Source organism: Peromyscus californicus, unplaced genomic scaffold (assembly GCF_007827085.1).
Source record: "Peromyscus californicus insignis strain IS unplaced genomic scaffold, ASM782708v3 Scaffold_15__1_contigs__length_86483966, whole genome shotgun sequence".
Classification (NCBI taxonomy): domain Eukaryota; kingdom Metazoa; phylum Chordata; class Mammalia; order Rodentia; family Cricetidae; genus Peromyscus; species Peromyscus californicus.
This window is the reverse complement of record NW_026294447.1, coordinates 64,043,471-64,065,542: the sequence shown is the minus strand read 5'-3', so window position 1 is coordinate 64,065,542 and position 22,072 is coordinate 64,043,471. Positions and strand designations below refer to the sequence as shown.

At 38.8% G+C, this 22,072-nt stretch overlaps 1 pseudogene; it reads left to right on the top strand.

Annotated features, from left to right (window-relative positions):
• Nucleotides 1-18,884: 18,884 nt before the first annotated feature.
• LOC128110410 (Ig heavy chain V region 108A-like) lies at nucleotides 18,885-19,365 on the top strand (annotated as a pseudogene).
• Nucleotides 19,366-22,072: the final 2,707 nt, after the last annotated feature.

Here is a 22,072-nt window from a genome sequence, read left to right as displayed (position 1 = left end):
CATCATTATCCTTCCTTACCCTCTGAGCCTTTTATACTAGGTCACATGATACTCAGGAAGGGTCTCAGCACCAGTTATTGTGGAAAGAAATTTCTTATTCTCCACTGTCCAATGTTCCTCAGATGTCCTCTGTGCAGTGTATAAGATGTCAACGGCATTGTGGACTTCAAATATAAACCACAGAGCCAGGATAGAAGGAAAGAGGGATTCCCCTCTCTGTGAATTTGGGAACAATCAACAGAAAGAGGAAGAGTGGTATGAATGTTGTGTTGTTGTTAGAGTTTAACTGTCTGGACCAATGCAAGTTTCACAGGGTAACTTCCGTAGGGACAGGCTGGATTTCTCCAAGAGAGCCAAATCTTCCATCCTCCACAACATCCAATTTATGGATGCCCTGTGTATCACAATAATACAGAATTGATAGGATAGCTTTTCTAACCTCTAAGGTATTTCTGAGATACTCTATGAATAACTACTACATGGGAGTGAGATTAATCAAATGGAGTGTTGTATGAATTCTAATAGGTCTTATTGAGAAAAAAACAAAACAAAACAAAACAAAAAACACCAAAGCCAGATATTGGGGTAAATGCTTAAAGATCAGAGGAAACAAAGGAACAAGCCACTTCATATCTTACCTCGCCAACTCCATGAATCCTCTGACTGAATATCTCAGAGTCCTTAGCCAAAAGCTCTCCAATGGAAAAGCTTTAGTTCCTGTCTCCTCACACCTTATATACCTTTTGCCACTCAGTCATATCACTGCCTTTTTAGTGCTGGGACTAAAGCCATGTGTGCTTCCCAGGCAAAGGCATGAGATTTCAAGTGCTGGGATTAAAGGTGTGTGATTCCCAAGTACTGAGATTAAATTTGTGTGCCACCACTGCCTGGCTCTGGTTCTCTCCTAGACTGAGTCAATCTCATACAGTCTAGGGTGGCTTTGAACTCACAGAGATCCAGACATATCTCTGCCTCTGGAGTGCTAAGATTAAAGGTGTGTGCCAACAAGCCACCATTGTCTGGCCTCTTTGTTTAATCTAGTGGCATCTTCTGTTCTCTGATCTTCAGGCAAATTTTATTAGGGTACACAATATATCACCACAATGGAGACCAAGTTCCATCAAGGGAAACACAGAGGTTCACAATCAGCTACTCTCTTATGATTTCCAAATGACATCAAGTTCATATAATTAATAGCATTGCTAAATACATATTGCTACGAGACAGCAAAAATAAAGATAACTAAATAAATCAGTTGTGCAGAGCCTGGGGAGCAGGTGCAGACAGGGGCCAGCAAGGGTGTTTCCTGACTCTACCCAGAGTTTGTTCCTCTCAGTTAACCACATAAAAGCCCAGGAAACCATGTCCTATGTCAGTTAGAAGCCTTGCCTCGAAGAATCTGATAGAGATCACTGCAGTAACTTCTTAAATCGATGTCACTCTCCTCTGAATGTTACAGAAACAGAAATGATACAATTTGAAGGTCTTCTTAAGTCACCATAAATACAGTATATCTCATAATAGAATCAGTTTCTTAAGTGGAAAACTAGGACCTGAGAACCTTGTTCCATGGAGAGGCAATTTTAAGGCTCTTCATGCTGAATTCACCCCCAATCAGTATGGACTGTCACATGCTGAGGAGGGGCAGACTGGAGACAGGGAAGGACATCAGAGCAGGATGCTAGAATGGAGGTCCTAGATTTCTCTATGCACTCACAGACATGTTAATTTACTACTTTGAGCATATTTGAAATTGTGACCTGATGTAGAATGCTACACTACACCAGATTAATAATAATACAATCACAAAGTTCAAGTATTTAAAAGTTTTTTTACAGAAAAATAATACTCTATAGAATATGTGAAGCTTTGTTTCCCAATACTGGGTATTACACACCAGTTGTTTTCTGTGAATCTACACTAAGCTACATTCTTGAAACCAATTTCTTCAATTTAATATCTGCATTCAATATTCATAAAGTTTGTTTCTCCTTGTAAAATTATAAAAAATGCACTATAATGCTTCTGTGGAGCACATAAGGCAGAGGGGTGTCTGTAATAAAAACATGATAAAATAAGACTTGGAATTATATCATAAATTTGTAATAAAAATAAATATTTTCCCTATTACTTAGGTTTATATCTTTCATCTGCTCTGGGCAGTCATATGCCTAATGTTTCAAATGCCCAGTTCATTATAAGAAAGATGACATGCAACCAGGACCTCCTTGTGCTCATGAAAACTAGCCCAGGCCTGATCCTGCAGCTCTGGTTAAGGAGCCCTGCCCTGGATTCCCAGGTTTTCCCATTCAGTGTTCAATATTGAACACAGACCACTCACCATGGAGTTGTGTGTGAGAGGAGATTTCCTGTTGCTTTTTCAAATTTTTAATTAAAGGATTTTTTGAGAATTTCTTTACCTGAGTACTATACCCATCAATATCCCCACTCAAATTCCCCTCATATCCACCCCTCACTCCCTCTAAAATTCGTCATGGCTTCATTGTTAATTATTATTTTATGTGTGTATATTTTTGTGTGTATTTAATCTATTGAGTCCAGTTAGCTGTGTATATGTACATGTGTTTAGAGCTGACCACTGAGTTTGAATAACTTATCAGGGAACTTGTCCTGGAATAAAACTGATTCTCCCTCTCTCAACAGCCGATGATTTCCTGCAGCTCTTCATTTAGGATTGAGAGCCTGAGAGATTTCCCCTATACTATGGATGTCTAGGCAGCGATATTGTTGAGATTTCATGGTGCAGTATCACTGTGCTGTCTAGAAGATATCACCTCACAGTGGCATCCTGGTCCTCTAGATCTTACAATTCTTCCCCTCTTCTAGGATTTTCCCTGAGCCTTATGTGTAGGGGTAACATTGAAGATGTATCAAGTGTAGTTGGGTATCCGAGGGTCACTTGTTCTCTGCATGTTTACCTGATATGGATCTGTGATATAGTTTCCATCTGAAAAATAATAAAAAAAGCTTCTTGGATGAAGGAGTGGAAACTTTTATCTCAGCTTATAACAATAAGTTTTTAAAATACAGTTATAAAAATATGTTTGTTTCTTGCAGGCTGGTCACTACTGTAGGTCCAAGTGTTCATAGACGGGTTTGTGTTTACCTTTCTCCTTTGGTAGTATGCAGTGTATCTTTGGTTGGAATAATCAATGAAAATATGATTTTATTTCAGGTTGACTTTATAAGATTGAACCCATTCCCAGCACTGCTCAGGTAGCCACGAACATGAGGTTAGATGGACCAGGTGGAAACCAAATACTACTATTTACAATATAAAGGAGGCATGGGGATGAAAGATTCTGCAAACACCAGGCAATTGCTAAATTTTCAGTCCACATATCCCTGATTCCTTCAATCATCTCTTCTCATAAACTCTTGGAATATGAAAAACTACAGAGTTAACCTGGGTATCCGTTTGCTACATAAAATATTCTGTGGATGAAGGACTCACCATGTTATGTTCCAACATCACATACTACTTTGGGGAGACTGGCAGGTGGACCTCCCGCTGAGCAGTGAGATCTAGCTCTTAGTGCTCACTTCTTGGTGAACCATGTTGTCCTTCTTCCTGATGATCACCTTCTTGCAACTGAATCTTGTCTTAGGAATGTCCTGCCCCTGGTAGACATCTATCAAGAGTCTAAACATTAACCCTGGTGGGACACCGTAACTGTCTCCTCTGTGGATTACTGGCTTCCCTTTGCAAGACTTTTGATTATGCTGTGTAAAAATGTGTCAGTGTGACTGATTTAATAAAAATCTGAATGGCCAATAGCTAGGCAGGACTTCCAGGCATAGAAGATGCTGGGAGAAGAAGGGAGGAGATTCCAGGAACACAGAGCAAACACATGGGCATTACAAAGTAAAGGTAACCAAGCCTTGTAAAAGAAGGTATGTTAAAAGATATTGGTTAATTTAATATATAAGAGCTAGTTAGAACAAAACTAAAGCTATCAGACAAGCTTTCATAATTAACTATAAATCTCTGTGTCATGATTTGGGAGTAGACTGGTGGTACAGATGAAGAGATGCAACAGCTTCCTTTCGATCTAACACAGTTTTTTCTTTTTTTTTTTTTGAAACCTCTCTATGTTTATGGTATATATTATACTTCAATGTCTCTTAATACAAAATGATTTTTGATTTTGCTAAAATATAAGAAAATGTGGAATATGAGATCCTAAGAAAACTCAAGAAAGCGTGGAGACTTCAGTGTGTTTCTGGAAATAACGACAGTGGGAATTCCTGACTAGAATAGAGTTTGAAATTTGAAATCAAATGGGAGGGTGGATCAAGTTGCTGGACCCTAGAATCTTCTCAAATTTAAAACCTCCCTTCCTCTTCCTGAGGTACATTCCAGGCTCATATTTGACCAAGTTGACCTTTAGCAGATGCATTTCTTCGTTCTGATACCATTCTCAGATGTCTCAATTCAATTTTTAACGAGGAAAAAGCAATTTAAGAATGTTGTGGTTTTGTTTTTATTGACTATTAAATTAATTGGACCCAGAATCACCCAGGGAATGAGTCTTTGGCATTCCTTTGAGGAATTATTTGGCTTTGGCTTGGGACAATTCTGCAAGAGCCGTTCTAGATTAGGTAAATTAAGTTAGGAAGACCCACCCTAAGTACTGTCTACATTATTCCTATAGGTTGTGATCCTGTAGCAAATAGAAATGTGATAAGATCATAAGTATGAGCATTTACCAGTTTCTGCTTTTGAGTGTTGATAAAATGTGACTCACTACATTAAGTTCTTGAATCCATGAATTAACTGAAATGATGGACTGTACCTCAAACTATAAACAAATATAAATCCTTTCCTCTATGAGTTTCTTTATTGTCATATACTTTGTCCCTATAACCCAGGTAGTAATTAACACAGAAAATGATTATTAAGAAGTAGAGCTATTGTGGGGATAAAGTTAAATGCAGTCTTAGTCAGTGTTCAATTTCTGTGAAAAGACACCATGACCAAGGCCACCCTTATAAGAGAATTTGGGTCTTCTTTACAGATTCAGAGGATTATTCTTTTATCATCATGGCAGGGAACATTGTGGCATGCCTGACATTTGAACAGTAGTTGAGAGATATGTCCTGATCACAGACAGAGAGAGAAAGACTGGGCCTCTCAAGGGTTTTAGATCCTCAAATTCAAGCCCCAGGGACACACTTTCTTCAACAAGAGCACACTTACTCTTCTAATCCTGTCAAAGAGTTCTAATCTCTGATGACTAATCATCATAGTCTAGAGGTCATTCTTTTTTGTATATTTAAGAAATTTTTATTCATTGTACATACCTACCACAAATCCTCCTCTCATCCCTCCTCCTGCTTCCCCCACTCCCACCTAATCTCCCCCCAACCCACCCCTCATTCCCTCCTCCAAAAGGATAAGTTCTCCCATGGGGGGATGGTAAAGCCTGGTGCACTTAGTTGAGGCAGGACCAAGCCCCTCCCACCTGCATCAAGGTGTCCGACCATAGGTAATGGGATCTGGAAACCACCTCTTGTACCAGGGATAGATCCTGATCATACTGCCAGGGGCCCCTCAAACTGACCAAGCTACACAATAGTCCCCCATATGCAGAGGGTCTAGTCCAGTCCCATGCAGGGCCCACAGCTGTTGGTCTAAAGTTCTTGAGTTCCTATGAGCTTGGTTCAGTTGTCTTTGTAAATTTCCCCATCATGATCTTGACCCCTCCTTGCTCATATAATCCTCTTCCCTCTCTTTGACTGGACTACCAGTGCTCGGCCTGGTATTTGGTTGTGGATCTCTGCATCTGCTTCCATCAGTTACTGGATGAAGGCTCTATGATGACAATTAGGATATTCACCAATCTGATTACCAGAGTAGGCCAGTTCAGGCACCCTCACCACTATTGCTAGTAGTCTAATCTGGGGTCCTTCTTGGATTTCTGGGAATTTCCCTAGCACCAGGTTTCTCTCTTACTCCATAATGTCTCCCTGTATCAAAATATTTCTTTCATTCCTCTCCCACTCTGTCTTTCCCCCAGTTTGACTATCCCATTCCTTTATGTTCTCATCTTCCATCCCCTATCCTCTATTGTGCCCCGCCCCGGGCCACAGTTTACTCATGGAGACCTCTTCCGTTTCCACTTCCCAAGGTGATCCATATGTTCCTCTTAGGGTCCTCCTTGTTTCCTAGCTTCTCTGGAGCTGTGAATTGTAGTATGGTTTTCCTTTACTTTACATCAAATATCCAGTTATGAGTACTTACCATGTTTGTTTTTCCGAGTCTTGTTTACCTCACTCAGGATAATATTTTCTAGTTCCATCTATTTGCCTTCAAATTTCATGATGTCATTATAGCTGAATATGTACCACATTTTCTTTATCCATTCTTTAGTTGAGGGGCTTCTAGGTTGCTTCCAGGGTCTGGCTGTTATGAATAATGCTGCTATGAAAATGGTTGAACAAGTGTCCTTGTGGTATGATTGAGCACCCCTTGGGCATAAACCCAAAAGTGGTATCATTGGGTCTTGAGGTAGTGTGATTCCCAATTTTCTGAGAAGTTGCCATATTGATTTCCAGAGTGGCTGTACAAGTTTTTACTCTCACCAACAGTGGAGGAGTGTTCCCCTTGTTCCACATCCTCTCCAACATAAGCTGTCTTCAGTTTTTTGATTTTAGCCATTCTGACAGGTGTAAGATGGTATCTCAGAGTCATTTTGATTTGAGTTTCTCTGATGATTAAAGATGTTGAGAAATTCCTTTTTAATGTCTTTCAGTCATTTGGGATTCTTCTGTTGAGAATTCTCTGTTTTGATCTGATTTTTAAAATTGGATTGTTTGGTATTTTGCTGTCTAGTTTCTTGAATTCTTTACATGTTTTGGAGATCAGCCCTCTGTCAGAGGTGGAGTTAGTGAAGATCTTTTCCCATTCTGTAGGCTGTCATTTGTCTTATTTACTGTGTCCTTTGCCTTACAGAAGCTTCTCAATTTCAGGAGGTCCCATTTATTGATTGTTGCTCTCAATGTCTGTGCTACTCATGTTATATTTAGGAAGTGGAATGCATTTACCAATGCATTCCAAGCTACTTTCTACTTTCTCCTATATCAGGGGTAGATTGGCTGGATTTATTTTGAGGTCTTTGATCCACTTGGATTTGAGTTTTTTTGCGTGGTGATAGATAAGGATCTATTTGCAATCATCTACATGTTGACATCCAGTTATGCTAGCACCATTTGTTGAAGATGCTTTCTCTTTTCCATTGCACAGTTTTTTTTTTTTTTTGTGACAAATCAGGTGTTCATAGGTGTGTTGGTTAATGCCAGGATCTTCAATTAGATTTCATTGTAACACATATCTTTATGCCCAAAGCAAGAAGTTTTTATAACTATAGCTCTATAGTAGAGCTTGAAGTTAGGGATGGTGATGCCTCCAGAAGCTGCTTTATTGTAAAGGATTGTTTTTAATATCCTAGGTTTTCTGTTTTTCCATATGAAGTTGAGTATTTTCCTTTCGAGGTCTATGAAGAATTGTGTTGGGATTTTGATGGAGATTGCATTGAATCTGTAGATTGTTTTTGGTAAGATTTGCACTTTTATTATGTTTCTTCTACCTATCCATGAGAATGGGAGATCTTTCCATTTTCTGATATCTTCTTCAATTTCTTTCTTCAAGGACTTAAAGTTTTTGTCATACAGGTCTTTCGCTTGTTTGGTTAGAGTTACCCCATGGCATTTTATATTAATTTTGGCTATTGTTAAGGGTGATTTCTTTCTCAGCCCATTTACCATTTGTATATAGGAGGGCTACTGATTTTTTTGATTTAATATTGTATCCTACCACTGAAGCTGTTTATTAGTTGTAGGAGTTCCCTTGTATAATTTTTGGGGTCACTTATGTAGACTATCATATCATCTGCAAATAGCAGAAGTTTGACTTCTTCCTTTCCAATCTGTATCCTTTTGGTCTCCTTTTTTTGGTCTTATTGTTCTAGCTAGAACTTCGAGTACTATATTGAGTAGATACCGGGAGAGCGGACAGCCTTGTCTTGTTCCTGATTTTAGTTTAATCACTTTGAGTGTCTCTCCATTTAATTTGATGTTGGCTGTTAGCTTGCTATAAATTGCCTTTATTATGTTTATGTATGTTCCTTGTATTGCTGACCTTTTTAGGATCTTTATCATGAAGGGGTGCTGGATTTTTTCAAAGACTTTTTCAGGATCTAATGAGATGATCATGTGGTTTTTTTCTTTCAGTTTGTTTTATGGTATATTACAGTGACAGATTTTCATATGTTGACCCATCCCTGCTTCTCTGGGATAAAGCCTACTTGATCATGGTGGATGATTTTTTATGTGTTCTTGGATTTGGATTGCCAGTATTTTACTGAGTATTTTTTTTAATCAATGTTCATGAGGGATATTGGTCTGTAATTCTTTTTCTTTGTTCATCTTTGTGTGGTTTGGGTATCAGGCTAATTGTAGCTTCATAAAAAGAGTTTGGCAATGTTCCTTCTGTTTCCATCGTGTAGAACAATTTGAAGAGTATTGGTATTAGCTCTTTTTTGAAATTCTGAGAATTCTGCACTGAAACCATCTGGCCCTGGGCTTTTTTTGTTGGGAGACTTTTAATGACTGCTTCTATTTCCATAGGAGTTGTAGGTCTATTTAAAATTTTTATCTGGTCTTGATTTAATTGGGTATATGGTTCCAATCCAGAAAATTGTCATTTCTTTTGATTTTCCAATTTTGTGGAGTACAGGTTTTTCAAGTATGACCTGATGATTCTCTGGATTTCCTTGTTGTCAGTTGTTATGTCTCCCTTTTCATTTCTGAGTTTGTTAATTTGGATTTTCTCTCTCTGCCTTTTAGTCTGGATGGGTTTTTTTTCTATCTTGTTGATTTTTTCAAAGAATCAACTCTTTGTTTTATTGATTCTTTGTACTGTTTTCTTTGTTTCTATTTTATTGATTTCAGCCCTCAATTTGATTATTTCCTGGCATCTGTTTCTCCTGAGTGTATTTGTTTCTTTTTCTTTTAGGTCTTTCAGGTGTGCTTTAAGTCATTAGTGTGAGATTTCTCCAACTTCATTATGTAGGCATTTAGAGCTATGAATTTACTCTTAGTATTGCTTTTATAGTGTCCCAGAAATTTGGTATGTTGTGCATTCATTTTCATTGTATTCTAGGAAGTCTTTAATTTGTATCTTTCTTTCTTCCTTGACTCAGTGGTGCTGTGGGATGTTCTGTATATTAAATGTGTTGCTCTGATTGGTTAATAAATAAAACACTGATTGGCCAGTAGCCAGGCAGGAAGTATAAGTGGGACAAAGAAAGAGGAGAATTCTGGGAAGTGGAAGGCTGAGGCAGAGAGATGCTGCCAGCTGATGTGATAAGTGAGATATAAGGTATGTGGCAACTTATAGACTAATAGAAATGGGTTAATTTAAGATATAAGAACTGGATAACAAGAAGCCTGCTGTGGCCATACAGTTTGTAAGCAATATAAGTCTCTATGTGTTTACTTGGTTGGGTCTAAGTGGCTGTGGGACTGGTAGGTGACAGAGATTTTTCCTGACTGTGGGCCAGGCAGGAATGGAGAAATCTCCAGCTACACAGTGGTGATTATTCAGTGTCCATGCAATTGTAGGCTTTCTGTAATTTGTGTTGTTGTTGAAATCTATCTTTAAGCCATGGTGGTCTGACATACAGGAGAGTATTCCAATTTATTTTGTATCTGTTGATATTTGCCTTGTGACTAATATGTGGTCAATTTTATAGAAAGTTCCATGGGGTGCTGAGAAGAATGTATATTCTCTTGTGTTTGGGTGGAATGTTCTGTAGATATCTATTAAGTCCATTTGAGTCATAACATCCCTTATTTCTCTGCTAAGTTTCTGTCTGGCCGACCTATCCAATGGTGAGAGTGGGGGTGTTGAAGTCTCCCACTATTAATGTGTGGGGTTTGATGTGCAATTTAAACTTTAGTAATGTTTCTTTTACATATGTGGGTACCCTTGTATTTGGGGCATACATGTTCAGAACTGACACTTCATCTTGATGGATTTTTCCTGTGATGAATATGTGTCTTTCTCGATCTCTTTTGATTAATTTTCACTTGAAGCCTATTTTGTTAGAAATTAGGATAGCTACAGCAGCTTGCTTCTTAAATCCATTTGACTGGAAAGACTTTTCCCAGCCCCTTACTCTAAGGTAGTGTCTGTTTTTGAGGTTGAGGTGCATTTCTTATATGCAGCAGAAGGGATGGATCCTGTTTTCATATCCATTCAGTTAGCCTGTATCTTTTTATAGGCAAGTTGAGTCCATTGGTATTAAGGGGTATTAATGACTAGTGATTATTAATTTCTGTTAGTTTTGGTGGTAGTGTTGTGTGTTTCCCTTCTTTGGGATTTGTTGGCATGGGATTATCTATTGCCTGTGTTTTCATGGGTGCATCTAACTTCCTTAGGTTGGATTTCTTTCCTTTTAATGCTTTCTGTAGGGCTGGATTTGTGGATAGGTATTGTTTAAATCTGGTTTTATCATGGAATATCTTGTTTACTCCATCTATGCCGATTGAGAGTTTTGCTGGGTGTAATAGTCTGGGCTGGCATCCATTGTCTCTTAGTGTTTCCATAACATCTGTCCAGGGTCTTCTGTCTTTCAGAGTCTCCATTGAGAAGTCAGATATTATTCTGATGGGTCTGCCTTTATATGTTACTTGGCGTTTTTCCTTTGCAGCTCCTAATACTTTTTATTTATTCTCTTTATTTATGTTTTGTGATTTGATTATTATGTCTCAAGGGGACTTTGTTTTTTGGGTCCAGTCTATTTGATGTTCTGCAAGCTTCTTTTATCTTCATAGGCATTTTCTTCTTTAGGTGCAGGGGTCCTGCCCCCACTTTTTCCCTCAGGGTACTGTTGAGCAGGGAGAAGTGAGAAATATTTACATACAAATATAGAGGAGAGAGACAGATAGAAACACAGGATAGCCTCAGGAGGTCCTGGGTCAAAACTTACCATCCTCTTCTGTCTCTGCTAAGTGGTTTTTAAAGGAATGCCATGGGGTGGAGCAAAAGACCTCCCCCCAGCACAGACCAGGTGCAGACAATTGCAAACACCTGGTAATCACACGTGTGGTCAAACCATCTGCTAAAGCAGCCCTGTTGTGTAAAGCAAGCTCTGATCTCACTAGGAAACATCTGTGGACCTCAACACTTAGGTTGGGAAAGTTTTCTCCTATGATTTTGTTGAATATATTCTCTGTGCCTTTGAGCTGGTATTCTTCTCCTTCTTCTATCCCTATTATTCTTAGGTTTGGTCTTTTCATGGTGTCCCAGATTTACTGGACATTTTGTGTTATGACATTGTTGACTTTAATGTTTTCTTTGACTTATGAATCTATTTCCTCTATTGTATTTTCAATGCCAGAGATTCTCTCTTCCATCTTTTGCATTCTGTTGGTTATAGAATGCAATCTATAGTTCCTATTCATTCACTCAGATTTTCCATTTCCAGAATTCCCTAGGTTTGTGTCTTCTTTATTGCCTCTATCTCAGTTTTCAAGTCTTGAACTGTTTCCTTCACATGTTTCTTTGCTTTTTCTTGCTTTTCTTGGCTTTCTTTAAGGGATTTATTGATTTCTTCCAATTTTTTTCTTTGTCTTTTCCTTGATTTCTTTAAGGGAATTTTCCATTACCTCTTTAAAGCCTTCTATCATCTTTTTAAAGTCATTTTAAGGTCCTTTTCTTCTGCTTTTTCTATGTTGGGATGTTCAGGTTTTGCTGATGTAGAAACACTAGGTTCTGGTGGTGCCATATTGCTGTTTATGTTGTTGAATGTATTCTTGCACTGGGATCTACCCATCTCTTCCTCCAATCAGTGCAAATGGTGTCTGTGTTTCAGGGAGCCACTCTTGGACCAATCATAACTCTTGATCTGATAGGAACTCTTGGTCCAATTGAAGCTGGCAGAGCATGTGTCTCAGGGAGCAGTTACCATCAAAGGGGAGGGGTGGGTTTGGGTGATGGAGTGGGGCTTGTAGGTCCCATTGGGGGTGGTGGTAGTCAGGCCTGCCTGCAGGAGTCCTGCCTGCTGACCTGTACCTGGGTCTGCAATGGGTGGGGGTATGGGGATACAGGTTCTGCCTCTGGACCTAAAGCCTAGAACTAGAGGCCATTCTTATTCAAACTATGACACAAGCTAATGGTGTTTCCTCCTTCTGAAATGCCACAAAACCTTTACCCTGTAACTTTTAAAAAATATTTCTGTTATTTTCGAGATTGGTTTTTTTTGCCTATTTACAGGAAAATATTTTTTCCCATTTCTCCATACATTAATATGACTGATTTTCAAATCTTAGGAGCTTAGCCTAGACAACCAAACAGGAGATATCAATGATATTTTGTTTTTTGAATCATTAAAATAGGGAATTTCTATGGGACAAAGGTTATTATACTGTAATAATCTAAAATTTAATAGTGCAGCGGATTTGTGTTCTAAATAGCTTGTCATGTAGAGTTATATGGTATTCCAGTTTTGTAAGTAACACCAAAATGTGGTAAAAAAAAATGGGACTTTAGGAGCTATGTGTGCAAGTCCATTATCAGCTTTGATTATTTTAAGGATGGCCATAAAGAAAAAGGAAGCCTGTAAGTGTGATATGACATCAATAGCAGATTCTTCATGAACAGCTATTGCCCATGTCATGATTGAGAAAATATCTAAAGACAGATGGAAATGTTTTTGCTTACCAAATTCTGGGATTATAGTAGTATCTGTTTGTTAGACGTCATTTGGTCTCTCTGTGGATAGAATCTTTGAAGGAAATGGTTTAGTAGCCAATTTAGAATGATAAGGATATTGTAGAGCTATGGATTTTACTGATGCTTGTATTTTTGAAATTTTTGTGCAGAAATGTAGCAGGATTGTGAGTTAGAGCATGCCAGTCAGTGGCCTTCTGACAGATGTAAGTAAAGTCAGAGGGAAGAACAAAGTATCTTCCAAGTTCCCAGGAAATACTGAATAAGCAAACATGTGGATGATGAATGATTGTAAAGACGTGAAAAAATTATTTGATAAGCTTGAAAAAAGTTTTAGATAGTGTTATCACTTAGAGGTATGTAGGTTGTTTTTAACATAGGGATGGTAAGGATAGTAAGACAGAATCAGTGACAATATTGACTAGAGAAGATTGATGACCTTTTATGACTGTATAATTCATTCTCATAGAATGAGCACAAATTAGTATGAAAAACCACCTGTTAGTAAAATGAAAAGCCTTTACTAACAATGATGTCATTGCTTGTGCAAAACATTCAGCATGCAACACCATTGCTAATAAGCATTTAGGTTCTTCTTCTAATGTAGTATGTCTTTTAAATGAATTTAGAATATGCTGATGGTGAACAAGAGCTGTGATCAATATGATATTAAAGCTTGTAGTTGATTCTCATTGAACCTTATAGCTGCACCAAAGGCTTCTAGCTAGCTATTTTCCCCAGAAACAGTTTCAGTTTCCTCAAAGTTCTTCAACTAGGGGAGAATCTATAGGACCAAGTTGTACTGTAAATGCTAGGCTTTCTTTAGGAAGAATCAATAGCAAAAGCCTATTTCATCAATGCTAGGAAGAAACATCATGCAAACAAAAGCATCCAAAAGGTACAACATATGTGTGTGTGAGCTTGGCTTCAACAATCTCTCTTTGTAGCAAGCCTTGAATACAGAAGGTAGTTAAAGCACTTATATACAGAAATGCAAAGTCAAGTACCAGGAGACAATGAAATGTTTTCAATCCAGGACAAACGTGTATGGGAGTGAAATGCACTTGATTAATGATCATGCTGCTTCCATTTATACAAATGTATCTATACCCTGATATATGAAGCATATATTTAGGGATTTACATGTTTGCCTACACCCACATGTAGCTGGAGTATTCTCTAGTCCTGCCCAGCACCATGGACCCCGCAACTACTTATAAAATAATCATTCAGAAACTTATATATTAGTTAAACCGCTCGGCCATTAGCTCAGGCCTAGCACTGACTAGCTCTTACACTTAAACTCATCCCATTTCTGTTAATCTACATGTAACCATGTGTTCCGTGGCTTTACCTATTGCCTTTACATGTTGCTCCCTGGACTGCAGGCTTGTGTCTCTGACTCAGCCTTCCTGTTCCCAGAATTCTCTTCTCTGCTTGTCCCGCCTATACTTCCTGCCTGGCTACTGGCCAATCAGCATTTTATTTATGAATCAATCATAGCAATACATTCACAGCATAGAGAACATCCCACAGCATCCATATGTAGTCCTCTGCAGTCACACATGGGTCATATACAGTGGTATTGACTCCCCCAAATCCTTTGAGCGGGTGGTGCGTTATTCAGCTCCACAGCGGTCATTTACTAAGCTTATAGCAAAGACATCAAAGTCTTTGAAAATCATTAGCCATGATACTACATAAATAAGAAGATGCTGAGCTTGTGGAAGCTAGATCCAGAGAAGAAAGATGCCTGAGGACACAGACTGAATTTTCTACCCTGAAAGATGCACGGCAAAAGGATAAAATATCCCTTTTAAGTCTTTACATACAAATCTGCAGCTCATTTATGATACAAATGTTGAATTAGCAAGCAGATTGTATCACTGTCCAAATTTCCTTAATTTCTGTTCACTTCTCAAATGTGAAAATATTTCCTGTAGGTGGGAATTTTTCTGTAAGTGCTACATTTATTGCTCTTCCTGGTGTTGTGAGTTTTCTGTCTCAAGTGCAGCTAGAAGATTTGGGAAATTAAATTGTATGTCAGTTGTGGATCCTGTTCATCACTTGTGCTGTCTCTGGTAACTCACTTCATCACCAGTGGTCACTGCTAAAGCTAGATCTACTAGCCCCTAGAGAAATGAATGTGGTTCATAGTGACAACCTCTAAGTCACAGGTCATCAGCCATCCTTGAAATATCTACTCAGTGTCACCAGGTACATTATAAAGAAGACAAACAAGAGTCATAGTGAGGGCTCTGTGTGTGAGAACTTACGCAAGCTGGTTCTCATAACCCACAGGGGCCATTGTGAGTCCACCAATTCTCTAATAGGTAAAGGATGACAGAACCATGCAAGAATGTTATGCATTAAGGAGATTTCAGCAAACTTGGTGGATTTATTGCCAGTCTCATTACATTCAGAGACCATGGTGTAGGTGACATGTGACATCTCCATACCACAACACTGGAGAGGGATTTTATTCAATAAAAACCATAGTGAGGTCAACAATATCCAGAATGGATTCCTATTGCCACTGGATAGGATACTAATTCACAAAAGACTTAACAGTAAAGTTAAGAGTATTTGAACTCAAGGACACTGAGCAACATTTTGGGGAAAATTGTACTAGGAGTTCCCAGCTGATATCAGAGGTGTTCATATTCTTGCTGATCAGTGGTGTAGAGTGAACACCAGCCTCCAAAGCTCTGTGTTGGTTTCTGATGTGGGCAGGATGGCCAATGCAACTTCTGATCATCACAAATAGGGTTGACCTTAAGGAGGTTCAGGTGACCCTCAAAGCCTTGACGTGTGGTTAACTTTAACATGGCTATGATAGTGGATTATTGATGGGAGAATAAGCTCATAGTATCTATTGATATTCTCACAGAGCCAAGAATTTTGTGATTGGATTACATTGTAAGAGGAGGATGTCTTCATATTATTCAAGTAGGGATACACTCCTGTGCATTGTAACCTATGATAGCCATCAGCATCCCATGCACTGGAGTATGAACTGCAGATCTGAAGACAATACTTAGCCCAATAGAGATTCAGAAATGCCAAGATAAAACCGTCTAGCACACTGAATTGTAGGGATAAGTGTTCCTCTATAATGAGAAGTGGGTGTTGCCATGTGAACTGACAGTCTACAAGATATCATATCATTTCTGACCAGTGATAGAAGAGAAAACATGTATCAGACTGTTTCCAGCTCCTTCTGTCCTGCAACATTAGGTACATCTGATTCGTGACCTGATACTAGAGGAAAATATACATGAAATACTGAATTTATTTAGTATATATTTTTGTTTTAATATTGAAGCTATACTTCAGACATTTAAACACACATGCATACTTATCTATACATAGTACTATTGTATGGTCCCATTCTGGGAAGCATATTCCAAATCCATCCTTCTTCCATGAAAATGTTCAGCTTCTGAAAGGCTTAGTGAACACATGCTCTGTCCAAGAATATGAGGACTCCAGAAATGGAAAGGTAAATATGTATAAAGATAAAAATGAAGCTGTTGAAGTACACATACACTCCACTCATGAGAATCCTTGTCAAGAAGATCTCCTCTCTCCCCTCATTCCTTAAATGCATACAAATGGAGAGTTGGAAACAGATTGAGTCACAGCATATAACTGGTTGATTTCTACTTCCTTCACAATGTGAATATATTTTTCTGGAATTGTTAACTTTTCTGTGAGTACCACAGTGGTTAGTCCTCTTTCTGTTGATTCCTTTATCTGCACATTTCAGGAATTCATACATGGCTACATGTGGGGCTAGGTCTGAACTTAAGACTCACTGTGGTTCTCTGACATCATGTGGTCTGTCCAAGGTGTAGCCTGATGAAGATAGTCAAGGCTCTGTTCTCTCTTGTTGTCACCTTACTACAAGTGGGAACTGCTAGAGCTGGATCCAACTGTCACCAGGGAGGAGCCTGTCATCGAGAGGGGCATTGATGATAGTATAGAAACAATTTAAAATCAATCTCTGATTCATCCAGTCAGCATCTTCAGATAAACAAGAGTCATTTCTCCCTACACTTGAGATCTGTGAGCATGGAAGTTTCAGGGATGTGTTATTGTTCAAGGGAGATAGTGCACCTTCATTGTAAGCCATGACAAACCAAGCTGCAGGGGAGCTCATGACTATCAGGGGGCACTATAGAGCCAAGAACCCACAAAAAGATGGAGGTTGGTGTGGAGGGGACTCTATCCTCTGTGGTTTCCTTTCTTGAATATACTTGTTGACCTACACCTGCTGTGATTGATGTGTGATGTTTCCATGCTCAAACACAGTAAAGTTTCTTTGTTAAACTCTTCTCAGGTTTATATTTTCTTGTTTATTTAATTTTCATTTACATTTTATAATTTTTTTTAAAAATTCATATAATATTTTCTGATCACTTATTCCTCTCTCCCTATTCCTCCAGGATCTTTCCCATGTCCTCTCCTACCCAACCGCACACCCTTTCTTTCTCTATGTAGGAAAAAATACAAATAGGCAAAAAAGGATTAAAAAATGGATTAAAATGAAACAAAAATAAACAAAAATACTCTCACACACAAGCATACACAAAATCTTAAAAACATACCTCTAAACCTGATATGCAGGCAAAAGAGAAGTGAGACAAAAAATGCACAGTGTGATATGAGAGAAAACATCTATAAAATACCATTGAGTTCATTTTGGTTTGTGAGAGCCTGGGAAGTAGCTGAGCAGGTAAAGGTGTCTACTGGAAAGATTAGCGAAATCAGTTTGATTGCTTGGACCCACATGATAGGATACAAGAATTGAATTCCATCAGTTGTCCTCTGAGTATCACACATTCACCTTGGTGCATATGTGCCCTGTTATTTCTCTAAAGATAGTATAACACAATTTAAAACTATTGGATGGAGAGAAACTCATGAGAAGCCATGCCATGCTGTGGCATCTATAGACCTTTGGTGATTGATGAGGAGATTGAATCAATTTTCTTTGTAAGGTTTCTGCAGGTTTCCTATGTACCAGTGAATGAATCCACATAGGTGTATGTAGGTCAGGAAGTTAGGAGAGAGAAATATTGAAAGGTCCCAAGAGGAACCAGTGGGGGCATAGTGGGTATAGATATGATCATATTATATTTTATAAATGGACTCAAATTTCAAAGATTATATAAATTATTAAATGTAAAAATACAATTTTACATATGTTTAGAATTTTCATACACATGTATTATGTACACTGCATATATTTCACCATAATCTCTACTCTTCATTTTCCTTCCCCTCCTAGTTTACTTTTATTATCCTAGACAAATTCACATACACTTCATGGTGTATTTGTATTTATAGATTTATGTAAGCATGAAATATCTAAGAACTACTAATGATACTCTCATTTAATGTTTCTGAGATGGTCTTAACTAATACATTTATCTCTAGTTGCATCCATTTTTTCTATAAGGCGTGTAAGTTCCTTATTCGTTTCAGATGAAAAAACTTGTTTGTTGTTTATATAAACATGTATTTTTGATGAAATCCTCTCTTCACAGATGCATAGATTATTTCCATAATTTAGTTATTGTGATGTTTTTTCAATAATCATTATTGTGCAAATATATCTCAAGTATATTTACTTTTGGACACTTGGATGAGTTTCTTGGTGTATAATCTGTTGGAAAGGCAAATATCAGCTGCATATATCTGAAAGGAGGCTGGAAATTTCAAACTTAGCAGGTTTTAAACTTCCCATCACTATTGTCACCATCACAACCACCATCAATCAATCTGATAACCTGATCACAGAGTAGAGCAACAGCCTCAGGCCTGCAGTCTATTGAGAGCTCAGGTCCTGATGTTACTTCCTCAGCATCTGCACAGGGCTCAGGGAAGGAGCATGTTATACTTTTCCTCATAGAGGATTACGACTTGTATCTCAGCATCCTGTTGCCTGACCCAGGTGTCCCCTACTCCCTTCTGCAGCTGGACTTATCCTTATCTAAGAAGTAGCCTGCTCATAAATATGCAAATTACTTGACTCTATAGTTGTAATACAAAGATGTACAATTCACTCAACAATATATGATCAGTGTCCTCTCCACAGTCACTGGGAAGACAGTTCCTCACCATGGGATGGAGATGGATTATTCTCTTCCTCATGTCAGTCACTACAGGTAAGGAAATTTCTAGTTCCAAATCTGAACAAGGAACAGGGACTGAGGTGACAATGATATACACTCTGCCTTTTCTCTACAGGTGTCCACTCCTAGGTCCAGCTGCAGCAGTCTGATCCTGAGCTGGGGAAACCTGGTTCCTCAGTGAAGTTGTCCTGCAAGGCTTCTGGCTACACCTTCACTGACCACTATATGAACTGGGTGAAGCAGAGGCCTGGACAGGGCCTGGAGTGGATTGGATATTTTGATACTTTGAATGGTAATACTAACTATGCTCAGAAGTTCCAGGGCAAGGCCAAACTGACTGCAAACAAATCCTCCAGCACAGCCTACTTGGAACTCAACAGCCTGACATCTGAGGACTCTGCGGTCTATTACTGTGTGAGACACAGTGTTGCAACCCACATCCTGAGTGTGTCAGAAACCCTGGACTAGAAGGAATCTGCCCTGAGATTGAGACGGTAGAAAAGATTAGCCTGGAAACTAGCTCAAACATAATTGTGGTGATATTTCATTTGTGCTGAAATGTGGTGATATTTTATTTGTGCTTTTATAAATAAACCTTGTGTGGAGATCAGAGGGAATAGCAAGCTATTTTAAGTAAACAAAGAAGTCAGGCAGTGGTAGCATATGCCCTTAATCCTATCACTTAACAGGCAGGATCTCTGTGTGTTCAAGGCCACACCAGGAAACAGAGCCAAGCATGGTGACACATGCCTTTAATCCCAGTACCAACCATAGAGGCAGACAGACAGAAAGTGACAGAGCTGTGTAGGAAGAGAAAATGAGGTAGGTGGGTTAAGAGCCAACAAGAGGGCAGAAAAGCAAGGCATATAAGCCTGGGTAGACAGGAAGTTGCACTCCTTGGAAGCTGTGGAGTTGGTGAGGTGAGGTTCCCTGGTGGCTTTCAGTATTTTCCTGATCTCTGTCAGACTTTAACCCAAATTTCTGGTTCCATGCTTTTTATTTAATAAGACCAATTAGAATCTCATCTACAAATAATCTTTCTGAGTGTCCCTTTGTCTGTCATTTCACAGTCTTATTGGGTCTTTGTCAACTTTTCAAAAGGACTGCTGGGAATAAAGTGATGCCCTTAGAGTACACCATACCTTCACCAGCTCTTTACTGGTGACTACCTCCATTGGCATGATTCTTTTTTAATAAAGCAAAATAGGACAAAATGTGGCACAACATTATGATATAAATATCTCTTAAATCTAAGGGACTGGAGCTATTGCTGGAGTAGCTGGTAATAAGCTATACTATGAGTCAGGCCAGTAAAAGACAAATCAATAACATGTGCACAAACAAAGCCCCTTTCACAGTCCAGTTTGGTTTCCCTAAAACAAGCAAAGGCAGTTTCTGGGGAGGGTCCCCATAGATTTTGGGGCAGGTGCGTTAACATCTCCTATGAAATCTAATTTATTGGCTTAGGTTATTGATGCATCTGATCATGAATTGCTTTTGGCAGCAGTAATAAAATTACTTATTGTTTTAGAATCAGGGATGGAGCTGAGTGTCAAATTGTGGAGTACCCTGATGTGGAGTCTGCTACTTTGGCAACAAGCTGGGCTCCTGCTCAGGTAACACTGGGGAAAAAGCAGTGGGATTCCAAGATGGGAATGTAGAGACCTGATCCTGTCATCAGTAGCCCTGGGTGCTCATTCCCCTATTTCCTGAAATTGGATTCTCTTTGTCACCACTGTCCACATAGACTGGACCAGTGAAAATGCATCTTACATTTTACAGGAATGAAGACAGAAATCCATTAATCATTCACATGGAGTAAAATGATAGGAGAGACAGTAGTCTTTATAGAATTCCTAAGATAAAAAGTGAGGCAGAGTAAGAATATGGGAGGTGGTAAACCAGTGTATCATTAATAAGGACCCATTAGTAATAAGAAACAAAGAATAGTGAAGTAGAGGGAGAGAGAGAGAAAGATATATAAAACATAAACATGCTAAAGATTGGTGAATACAAGTAGGGAGGATCTGGAGGAGTTAGAGGGGCACTGTCATAATGTATTATGTGAAAAAGTTAACAAAAACAGGAGAAATTAAAAAGTTCAAGTCTATGAACCTGAAAAAAATTCTATTTTGTGTTGTTGGGAGGGAGACAAATGTTCAGAAAACAAATTTGATTTCTGTTGTCACTGGATACAAAACACAACCCTGGGTCGCTCACCAGGTGTCTTGTGTGAGAACAAGTTTTTCTTTCTTTTTTTTTTTTTTTTTTTTTTTTTTTTGGTTTTTCGAGACAGGGTTTCTCTGTGTAGCTTTGCGCCTTTCCTAGAACTCACTTGGTAGCCCAGGCTGGCCTCGAACTCACAGAGATCCGCCTGGCTCTGCCTCCCGAGTGCTGGGATTAAAGGCGTGCGCCACCACCGCCAGGCAAGTTTTTCTTTCTAAAGCAAGTGAGCTTCATGATCCTGAAATCATGCTGGGGAAGCATCCACTGAAAATTTCCTGGACCATTTGCTCTTATCTTTCCTAGGCTAGCTGAAATGAAAGTTTCATCATTTGTTTTGTGCACATATTCCTGTGGTTACTGAATTGATCAAATATTTTAAGTGCATTCAATTCCTAAGAAATATGATTAAACCAATGTAAACTTCCATATTCAATTTTATGTGCATCTGTTTTCATTATTGTCTGTTCTACAACTAGAAGGATTATTACAATATCACAACTATGGGCAGATTTTCATGAATATTGTCCAGCAATTCTTGTGAGAAGAAAGCCATTGAGGTGACATCATATAAATGTACAAAGGAGCATAGAGCTCAAGAGAGGCCATGCAGCAGAAGTTCAATATCTACATTCTAGACCTGGATGAGTGCTGTGCATCAGCTAGACTCTAGCTCAGAAGGAAATCCCCAGACCTGATCACCCTGATGCATGTGGAACACAGGTCAGCAGGTGATGTGCACACCTCAGTCATTCAGGGCCCTAAGTAACAGGGCAAAAATGGAACAGCAAGTTACTACATCCATCCAGAGTTTCCTCCTTTTCCTTACCCACGTATAACACTGTTTAATTAATGGAACCCATCAGAGGAATGATTTGGTTATCAAAGGACTGAAACAGAAATGACTTCAGATCATCAGCTCTCTGCATTTAGTTGCTTTAAATAAAGTCGC